This window comes from Strix uralensis, chromosome 2 (genome assembly GCF_047716275.1).
Source record: "Strix uralensis isolate ZFMK-TIS-50842 chromosome 2, bStrUra1, whole genome shotgun sequence".
Lineage (NCBI taxonomy): Eukaryota > Metazoa > Chordata > Aves > Strigiformes > Strigidae > Strix > Strix uralensis.
The window spans coordinates 17,624,542-17,635,461 of record NC_133973.1 but is presented as its reverse complement, the minus strand read 5'-3'; the positions used below and the strand labels follow the sequence as shown (position 1 = coordinate 17,635,461).

General features: G+C 56.9%; 1 long non-coding RNA gene across 1 annotated transcript; it reads left to right on the top strand.

Moving 5' to 3' along the window:
- Positions 1 to 410: 410 nt before the first annotated feature.
- On the top strand, positions 411 to 1,169 carry LOC141940092 (uncharacterized). The gene is made up of 3 exons (XR_012627868.1): positions 411 to 464; positions 551 to 708; positions 1,080 to 1,169. It is a non-coding gene; the product is annotated as an uncharacterized LOC141940092 (long non-coding RNA).
- Positions 1,170 to 10,920: the final 9,751 nt, after the last annotated feature.

Below are 10,920 nucleotides of genomic sequence, written 5' to 3'. Positions count from 1 at the left end.
AATACCTACAAAACGCCACAGAAAGATAGATTTCAAAAGCAAAGCCTCCCACCACAGAAGGTTGTCTTGCACCAAATGGACATCCGCAGAGCTCTGTCTTGGGAGGGCAGAAGAAATGCTGGCAGAAGGAAGTGGGCAAGCCTTTCCTTGCCTGGCAGGGGATCGCAGGCTCTCTGCTGAATGGCCCCCACAAATGGACTGTCCCCCACCCATGTGAACACTGTGTTCCAGAGCGAGAACCTTGGAAGAAAGGGCTGACTCAAACCAGCCAAAGAGATCTCCTCTTAGAGCTAAGGCAGCAACGTGCCAAGCAGTTGCTTACTACTTCAGGGCATCCCTTGCCACCTGCTAATGACGACCTTTCTGTTTTAGGCACCCGTTGCTTTGTCTCCAGCCACCACTGAGACCGTGGTAGAATCCCTGGGATGCGCAGAAGAACTGAAGAGCCTCTCGGAGCACAGAAGGTAAAACGAGTCAGCTTTGGTTAAATCAAGAACTGATTCCAGTTGATCCTGGCTTTCCCTGTCTAACCATGCTGTGGGATGGAAAGGTTTGCAGGCTCCTGCCAGGAAGACGACGGCCAAAGGAAACGAAAGAGAGAAGAGACCTGGGCAGAGGAGAGGCCATGCCACGAAGCAAAGAAGAGAAGAGAGGAAAAGAAGGGGACAGAAGAAAAGCAGGGAGGTGCGAAAGATCAGGAAGCCCCAGGTGTGTACCAGGCTTTGCTGCCTATCTTTGCCAACTCTCCACCCTGCTCTAAGTCAGTCCAACTGACTGGCAAGGGACGGCGAGGGATGGTGCTATGCAGGGTTTGGAAATAACCCCGTGGCAGCTCCCCAGGGGAGCCCTGCTGTGTGGCACAGGGGCACTGTGCACCTCTGCACGTGCACAGCTCTCTAAGGGCATTACCTTAGAGGGGATAAGGTGCCAGAGCCACCCCGGAGCTAAGGCCAGCAGTAGCTCTCTTCTGGGATATCAACAATTCCTTGTCAACTGTGTTTCCCAAAGAAAGGGGAACCAAGCCATGCCTGTTCCTGCCTTTGTGGCTTTACCAGTGCTTTCTGGCTCTGTCGTTGTAGGTGCTGATTTCTTGTTACTGGTTGAACCCCTGTGACTCCTGGGCTCCTGCACTGGATGTCCACAATAAAAGGACATTTTCTCCCTTCTGACTGTGTGTGCCATACGATATTCTGGACTAGGTAGAAGTTGTTTTGGGATGAATCCTAGTGGAGGAGTTTGGGATCATCATCCCTTGCGCCAGAATCCTTTCCAGCAGGCATCGGGCCTGAGTTCAGGTGCTTGAGGAGTCAAACGAAGCACAGAATCCCATAGAACAGCTGAGGCTGGGAGGGACCTGTGAAGGTCCTCTGGTCCAACCTGCCTGCTCAAGCAGGGTCACCTAGACCCGCTTGCCCAGGACTGTGGACTAATGGGCACCTTCCCTTGTCACACAGAGCATCTCATGCGCTGGAAAAGGGATGCTCTGGAGAGTTTCTGGCAAATCTCTGGAGAAGAGCTTCTCCCCGCCCCTCTACCAGGGGCTTTTTCAGCTCTGGTGCCCTTCCCAAGGACAGCCCCACCAGGTGGGTGCAGTCAGCACTGCAGGAAAGAACAGGCCGCAGCCGCCACAGTCAGCACTGCAGGAAAGCTGGGACCCCGGGGACCCTCCCAGGCTCTCCAAGCCCAGCCTAGCCCAGTCCAGACAGTGTCCAGAAGAGTGGTCTTATATCCCTTTTCCCAACGTGCTGAACTTCCCTTAAAGCATTAACCACCGGGCTGAAGTGCTAAGGCTTGGACAATAGGCCCAAGCCAGAGTTGACCTATAGATGAATCCTGTATATTTTGTAACTGATAACCGTTGTGCTAGTAGGTATTGTACTAGGTTATAACAAACCGCCTATACTGATGTAAAAAGTGCTAAAGTGTTGAAGTATTGAAGCCTGAACCACAGGCCCCGAGCCAAAGCTGCTAACTTAGTATGTAGTCATTAACGAAATATGTATGCTCATTAATGAAAGATGTAGCTTAGATATCATAGACTCCTGACTGATGATGAATGTAATGAAAACATGTCTATCCTGAATGTATGTATCTTCTTTTTTGCGTACAGGTAAGTTAACAAGGCCATGAAGCCAGCTGTCCGGCCTTGGGACCAGACGTGTGGCCTTGTTCTAAAAAGAACATAAATAAATTAGATAAGCAGGGAAACTCCCTTAGCTTCTCCCTTGAGCCCTGGCCAGGCTCCGGGGGAATCTAATGTGAGAGTGAAACCAGATGTTCCGCTCAAAACAAAGGTGCCAGTTATTCTGGCTTGCTGATTTGGGGGTATATAAGGCGGGACCCGCTCACAGCGACTTTGGGAGCCTCACCTACGGGTGGACGCACCGCGTAGGGTTTCCCACTTGCCGGGAAAGGCTCTCCAAATCCTCGCTGTAACCGGGGCTCCCCGGCGACTGCGGATCTGGATGATGGTAACATATGCAAGTGGTGATGGATCTTTCTTAATCACTATTCTCTCTCTCGTGTAGTAACGATTTGATGCATTACCCTGTATTTTCCTGTTTGTTTAAGTGCACTATTCTGTCTTTTCTTGTTGTATGTTTTCTGTATTATTCTGTTACATGATTTAGCTATTTCCAGTAAAATACGCCTGCTCTTTTCACTCTGGTGTCTGAGTTTGATTGGTATCCCTAATCAGCAAAACACGGGCCCACAATCTTTCTTGTTGGAGTGTAAAATAGCCAAAAGATGCCGATTTCCTGCATTTTTCCTGAAAAGGGCAGGTTTTTATCTCTCTTCGTCGCTTCTATTTTAACCAAGGCATTGCGCAGTATCAACAGTTACACCAGACACACGACATCCAAAGCTGACTATGGATCCCCTTTTTGCCATGAGAAGGGACTTTCGCACAAACGTGTCCCTGGCTGTGCTGGCTGCTCGGTGGGTGAAGGTCGTGGCTCACAGTGGAGCCTGTCTTTCGCCACGATGGTCATTTCCAGGGAGAGCAGCTTGTTGTATTGACCAGGACCCTACAGGGAGAACAGAAGGGCAGGGATGCAGACGCAACATTTGCCACAAGTCCAGCGGAGCAGGTTGCTCCAACGCAGCCCACTGTGACTTTCTGTGCTGCTGGACCTGTGGGGATGGTCAGGGGACAAAGGGTTAAACCTGAGTTACCTGCATGAAGCACAGCTGTCGCTAGCCTCGGTGCAAGCTGACCCAGGAGCTGGTCCTGAAACCCCCCAATCCAGGGCACGGAAAGCTTTGAACAGCTGTGACTGTTCTGGAACAGACTGTGCCATGTGCATCCATTTCTATTAACAACTCTTCTCCTGCAGCGGAAAAGGAGTTTGAGATCTTGCTCATGGCTACAGGAGGACGGTGGTGGCCTCGGATGGTGCGTGAGGCTCGGGGCTTGCCTTGCCTATGACCAGCTATGCCCCCAGAGTGACAGAGGAAAGGCTTTCCCTGGGGAAGAGCCATCAGAGCGCATTGGAAATGGAGGAAAGCTTCACTACGGTTTTGCTTGTAGGTGGAAAGTTGTGGATCAGAGAGGAATTCTACATCTTCCATAGCGTAACGCAGGCAACTGGCTGTACAGCAATATATTTTTTTTTTTTTGTTTAATATTTCCTGGAAGAGTCTTATGCTGGTACCGAGTAAGGCAGAGTGTCAGACAAAGTAGCTCATTGAATGGGCATGATACAGGGAAATTTACTTGGCTATTAAAAGCCTCATTGCTCTAGAAGTTGCATCTTTTTTCTCTAGTCCTTTTTCTTGGAAAGGGGTGGGCGGAGGGGCATGGAGGGTTTATCTTCATACCTCCTAAAACATGCATTGTAGCAGTCAAGATAGAATATGCCTTTCTCCTGTACCTTTTGTTTTTTGAGCGTGATGAATTCAGTCAATAGCCCACTGAGTTCAAGAGACACCTTTGATTTTTATCCTTTGGCTGAACAGCCAGATGCAACCTCCCGTCACTGGTGTTAGCACCGGTAATGCAGATTAATCTGCTCTCTACTAATCTAGGCTAGGTACTATCCAACAGTCTATGCGAGAGTACAGCCCGATACAACGTTGCACGTAAGGTCAGTACTAAGAAGAGGTGTGACATTCAAATGAAAAACGAGAGAGCCTGTGCACCTTTTAATGGCTTGAAGGGATGACAGGGAGAAGCACCATATTTATAATACACACACACACACACACACACACACAAAAGTGGATCTTCCCCCTCAATTTCTGATCATTCTGTGACAAAGCCCTGCGCGGCATGATGCGCGCCCTGTCCACATTCAGTGATCCGGATGATGGGGCAGAGCACACCCTCAGACAGCTTGCAGAAGGCACATGACTGGGAGGAGAGGCTCCTGCAGCCGAGAGTTGTGTTGCCAACCAGAGGGACCTTGACAGGCTGGAGAAAGGGGCTGCCAGGAGCTTCCTGTCGTTGAAGAAGGGGAAGAGGGAAGAGCAAAGTCCTGGACCTGGGGAGGAACAAGCCCCTGGAGCTGTATGTGCTGGGGGAGACCCAGCTGGAAAGCAGCTGTGCAGAGCCCTGGGGTGATGGTGGACCCGAAGTTGAGCAACTTGGAGCCAGCAAAGTACCCCTGGGGCATTGGGGGCGAACTGCATCCCGGGCTGCAGCAGGCAGACCACTGGCAGCAGGCGGAGGGAGGGGGTGCTTCCCCTCTGCTCTGCCCTGCTCTGGGCTCCCCAGAGAGAACCCCCAGCACGAGGCCCCGCCCACTTTCCGTTGGGCTCCCAGCGTCGGCCATTTTGGAGCCAGCAGCCACCAGAGCCGGCAGCACGGGGCTGTGCTGGCACGGAGCAGCTCTGGGAGGAGGCAGGGTCTGGCCGAACAGCGCTTCCCGGCACCGGCACCCTGCTTCCCATCCTCGCTGTGGCCAGCTGGGCCACATCCTTGGTGCAGAGCGAGGGGTCCTCCTGTCCCGGGCAGGATGGGCCAGGCCAACTGCTGCTGGCACTCCAGGTAGGCTCCCCCCGGGGCTCGGGGACGGGCGGGCACGGCCGGGCCCCTCAGCCACAGCCTTTCTCATGCCCACCGCTCTCTGCTCCGCAGGGAGGCTCTCACCGACGCTGAGGCGGTGCTGAGCACGGACGTGTGGCTGACCCGGGGCCACAGGAGGAGCGAGAGACGCCTTCTCCTCCTCCAGGAGGAACTGGTCGTCGCCAAGTTGCGGTAAGACCCTCAGAGCCCCACTGCCTTTCCCCCATCCCTGGCCCTGGCACCAGGCCGGGGACACTCTGGCACCAGCCCCAGGCCCTGGGCCCTTGGTGCTGGATGCACCAATGTCTGTCCCAAGGTGTCCTGGTTCAGCTAGGATAGGGTTAAGTTTCCCCAGCAGTGGGGAGGGAGCTCTAGCCGGGTTATTCAATACCATGCTGACTTCACGTCCGGGCGCCCAAGCGCGGGAAGATTGGTAAACGCGTGGTGTGGGGTCGCTCTCCTCACTGCTGTATCGCTATATCCCTTGTTCTGTTTCTTGTTATTACTGTTATTGTTCTTGTTCTTGCTGTTGTTCGGTTTGTTGCTGTGGCACTGTGGTATTAAACCTCTCCTTACCTCAACCCCGGGGTTTGTATTTCACTCCCTGCCCCGTTCCGGTCGGAGGGTGGGGGAGGGGCAGCGGCAGTGTGGTCTCGGGTCCCGGCGGGGCCTAAACCACCACAGCCTTTTTGGCGCCCAGCATGGGGCACGAGAGGGTTGAGATAAGGACAAAAGGAGAAGGTGTGTTAGAGCAATCTGTTAGGTGCAATTTTTCTGTTTTTATTTGTATTGTTTGATAAGGAACATTTGCAATGCTGGCCAACTTGCTTGCGTGGTGGGGCTGGATTAATCCTTATATCCGCTGTGTGTTCCCAGTGCTGGCGTTTGTTGTCGGTGGAAAATGTGTCAAGGGTTTTATTTTGCTATACTGGCTGCTGACTGCTTATAATGGGCTTGCATCAGTGCTTGTGGGGGTGAACCGGTACCTGTTTGCTGCCTGGGCTTTTGTTAGGGGTCTCACCCCCTCTATGGGTGAGCCAGGGGAAGAGATCCTCTCGGTTTTTCAGAGTTTTAGCTATCCTTGGAGCACCCAGGCCAGTGTGTTTGCGGCACAATGCTTTCTGAATGTCTGCCAGATCTTGTTTTGGGCCATGCGGTATTTCTCCAATGAGAGCAGCACCCGGAAACCTGCCCCGAGGGCAGATAGTTATAAATGGCAAGGTGTGTGGGAAAAGATGGGCAAGTGCCTGAGTCAGTGGTCACCTCCAACGGTTTGGGATTTCACTCCCGAACAAGTGCAGAGTCCTGATAAACTGGTGGAGTATCTGAAAAAGGTCTGTTGCCAATCTGACAAACCCCGGGAGACACAACTCATTGCAATGTGCTGGGGGCTTGCCCATGCTTACCATGTCACCTTTACTACTGTTCACTGCCCTGAAGGGGGAGAAAGGGCTGCAGGATCTGAAAGTGAACATACTGGTACAGCAGCTGGGCCAGGGGGACAGGCACTGCCAGTACCAGTCTCCTCCACTAGCACAGCAGCTGGGCCAAAGTGACAGGCAGTGCCAGTACCAATTGCCTCCACTAGCACAGCAGCTGGGCCAGAGGGACAGGCAGTGGCAGTACCAGTCACCTCCACCAGCAGAGCAGCTGGGCCAGGGGGACAGGCAGTGCCAATACCAGTCACCTCCACTAGCACAGCAGCTGGGACAGGGGGACAGGCAGTGCCAATACCAGTCGCCACTACTAGCACTGCAGCTGGGCCAGAGGGACAGGCAGTGGCAGTACCAGTCACCTCCACCAGCACAGCAGCTGGGCCAGAGGGACAGGCAGTGCCAATACCAGTCACCTCCACAAGCACAGCAGCTGGGACAGGGGGACAGGCAGTGCCAATACCAGTCACCTCCACCAGCACAGCAGCTGGGCCAGGGGGACAGGCAGTGCCAGTACCAGTCACCACCACCAGCAGAGCAGCTGGGCCGGGGGGACAGGCAGTGCCAGTACTAGTTGCCTCCACTAGCACAGCAGCTGGGCCAGAGTGACAGGCAGTGCCAGTAGCAGTCACCTCCACCAGCACAGCAGCTGGGCCAGGGGCACAGGCAGTACCAGTAGCAGTCGCCTCCACTAGCACAGCAGCTGGGCCAGGGGCACAGGCAGTGCCAGTACCAGTCACCTCCACCAGCACAGCAGCTGGGCCAGAGGGACAGGCAGTGCCAGTACGAGTCACCTCCACTAGCACAGCAGCGGGGACAGAAGGACAGCCAGTGCCAGTACCACTCACCTCCACTAGCACAGGAGCTGGGCCAGGGGGACAGGCAGTGGCAGTACCAGTCACCTCCAGCAGCACAGCGGCTGGGCCAGAGTGACAGGCAGTGCCAGTACCAGTCACCTCCACCAGCACAGCAGCTGGGCCAGGGGGACAGGCAGTGCCAGTACCAGTCACCTCCACCAGCACAGCAGCTGGGCCAGAGGGACAGGCAGTGCCAATACCAGTCACCTCCACCAGCACAGCAGCTGGGCCAGGGGGACTGGCAGTGCCAGTACTAGTTGCCTCCACCAGCACAGCAGCTGGGCCAGAGGGACAGGCAGTGCCAGTACCAGTCACCTCCACTAGCACAGCAGCTGGGACAGAGGGACAGCCAGTGCCAGTGCCAGTCACCTCCACCAGCACAGCAGCTGGGCCAGAGGTACAGGCAGTGCCAGTACCAGTCACCTCCACCAGCACAGCAGCTGGGCCAGAGGGACAGGCAGTGCCAGTACCAGTCACCTCCACCAGCACAGCAGCTGGGCCAGAGTGACAGGCAGTACCAGTACCAGTCGCCTCCACTAGCACAGCAGCTGGGCCATGGGGACAGGCAGTACCAGTAGCAGTCACCTCTTCTAGCACTGCAGCTGGGCCAGAGTGACAGGCAGTGCCAGAACCAGTCACCACCACCAGCAGAGCAGCTGGGCCAGGGGGACAGGCAGTGCCAATACCAGTCGCCTCCACTAGCACAGCAGATGGGCAAGAGGGACAGGCAGTGCCAGTACTAGTTGCCACCACCAGCACAGCAGCTGGGCCAGGGGGACAGGCAGTGCCAGTACCAGTCACCACCACTAGAAGAGCAGCTGGGCCAGGGGGACAGGCAGTGCCAATACCAGTCGCCTCCACTAGCACAGCAGCTGGGCCAGGGGGACAGGCAGTGGCAGTACCAGTCACCTCCACCAGCAGAGCAGCTGGGCCAGGGGGACAGGCAGTGCCAATACCAGTCGCCTCCACTAGCACAGCAGCTGGGCAAGGGTGACATGCAGTGCCAATACCAGTCGCCACTACTAGCACTGCAGCTGGGCCAGAGTGACAGGCAGTGGCAGTACCAGTCACCTCCACCAGCAGAGCAGCTGGGCCAGAGGGACAGGCAGTGCCAGTACCAGTCACCTCCACTAGCACAGCAGCTGGGACAGGGGGACAGGCAGTGCCAGTAGCAGTCACCTCTACTAGCACTGCAGCTGGGCCAGAGTGACAGGCAGTGGCAGTACCAGTCACCTCCACCAGCACAGCAGCTGGGCCAGAGGGACAGGCAGTGCCAGTACCAGTCACCTCCACTAGCACAGTGGCTGGGCCAGAGTGACAGGCAGTGCCAGTACCAGTCGCCACTACTAGCACTGCAGCTGGGCCAGAGGGACAGGCAGTGCCAGTACCAGTCGCCTCCACTAGCACAGCAGCTGGGCAAGGGGGACAGGCAGTGCCAGTACTAGTTGCCACCACCAGCACAGCAGCTGGGCCAGGGGGACAGGCAGTGGCAGTACCAGTCACCTCCACTAGCACAGCAGCTGGGACAGGGGGACATGCAGTGCCAATACCAGTCAACACCACCAGCAGAGCAGCTGGGCCGGGGGGACAGGCAGTGCCAGTACTAGTTGCCTCCACAAGCACAGCAGCTGGGCCAGAGTGACAGGCAGTGCCAGTAGCAGTCACCTCCACCAGCACAGCAGCTGGGCCAGAGGGACAGGCAGTGCCAGTACGAGTCACCTCCACTAGCACAGCAGCTAGGACAGAAGGACAGCCAGTGCCAGTACCAGTCACCTCCACTAGCACAGGAGCTGGGCCAGGGGGACAGGCAGTGGCAGTACCAGTCACCTCCAGCAGCACAGCGGCTGGACCAGAGTGACAGGCAGTGCCAGTAGCAGTCACCTCCACCAGCACAGCAGCTGGGCCAGGGGGACAGGCAGTGCCAATACCAGTCACCTCCACCAGCACAGCAGCTGGGCCAGGGGGACTGGCAGTGCCAGTACTAGTTGCCTCCACCAGCACAGCAGCTGGGCCAGAGGGACAGGCAGTGCCAATACCAGTCACCTCCACCAGCACAGCAGCTGGGCCAGGGGGACTGGCAGTGCCAGTACTAGTTGCCTCCACCAGCACAGCAGCTGGGCCAGAGGGACAGGCAGTGCCAGTACCAGTCACCTCCACTAGCACAGCAGCTGGGACAGAGGGACAGCCAGTGCCAGTACCAGTCACCTCCACCAGCACAGCAGCTGGGACAGAGGGACAGCCAGTGCCAGTACCAGTCACCTCCACCAGCACAGCAGCTGGGACAGAGGGACAGCCAGTGCCAGTACCAGTCACCTCCACCAGCACAGCAGCTGGGCCAGAGTGACAGGCAGTACCAGTACCAGTCGCCTCCACTAGCACAGCAGCTGGGCCATGGGGACAGGCAGTACCAGTAGCAGTCACCTCTTCTAGCACTGCAGCTGGGCCAGAGTGACAGGCAGTGCCAGAACCAGTCACCACCACCAGCAGAGCAGCTGGGCCAGGGGGACAGGCAGTGCCAATACCAGTCGCCTTCACTAGCACAGCAGATGGGCAAGAGGGACAGGCAGTGCCAGTACTACTTGCCACCACCAGCACAGCAGCTGGGCCAGGGGGACAGGCAGTGCCAGTACCAGTCACCACCACTAGAAGAGCAGCTGGGCCAGGGGGACAGGCAGTACCAGTACCAGTCGCCTCCACTAGCACAGCAGCTGGGCCATGGGGACAGGCAGTACCAGTAGCAGTCACCTCTTCTAGCACTGCAGCTGGGCCAGAGTGACAGGCAGTGCCAGAACCAGTCACCACCACCAGCAGAGCAGCTGGGCCAGGGGGACAGGCAGTGCCAATACCAGTCGCCTCCACTAGCACAGCAGCTGGGCAAGGGGGACAGGCAGTGCCAATACCAGTCGCCACTACTAGCACTGCAGCTGGGCCAGAGTGACAGGCAGTGGCAGTACCAGTCACCTCCACTAGCACAGCAGCTGGGACAGGGGGACAGGCAGTGCCAGTACCAGTCACCTCCACCAGCACAGCAGCTGGGCCAGGGGGACAGGCAGTGCCAGTACCAGTCGCCTCCACTAGCACAGCAGCTGGGCAAGGGGGACAGGCAGTGGCAGTACCAGTCACCTCCACCAGCAGAGCAGCTGGGCCAGGGGGACAGGCAGTGCCAGTACCAGTCGCCTCCACTAGCACTGCAGCTGGGCCAGAGTGACAGGCAGTGGCAGTACCAGTCAGCTCCACTAGCACAGCAGCTGGGACAAGGGGACATGCAGTGCCAATACCAGTCAACTCCACCAGCACAGCAGCTGGGCCAGAGGGACAGGCAGTGCCAGTACCAGTCAGCACCACCAGCAGAGCAGCTGGGCCGGGGGGACAGGCAGTGCCACTACTAGTTGCCTCCACTAGCACAGCAGCTGGGCCAGAGTGACAGGCAGTGCCAGTAGCAGTCACCTCCACCAGCACAGCAGCTGGGCCAGGGGCACAGGCAGTACCAGTAGCAGTCGCCTCCACTAGCACAGCAGCTAGGCCAGGGGCACAGGCAGTGCCAGTACCAGTCACCTCCACCAGCACAGCAGCTGGGCCAGAGGGACAGGCAGTGCCAGTACGAGTCACCTCCACTAGCACA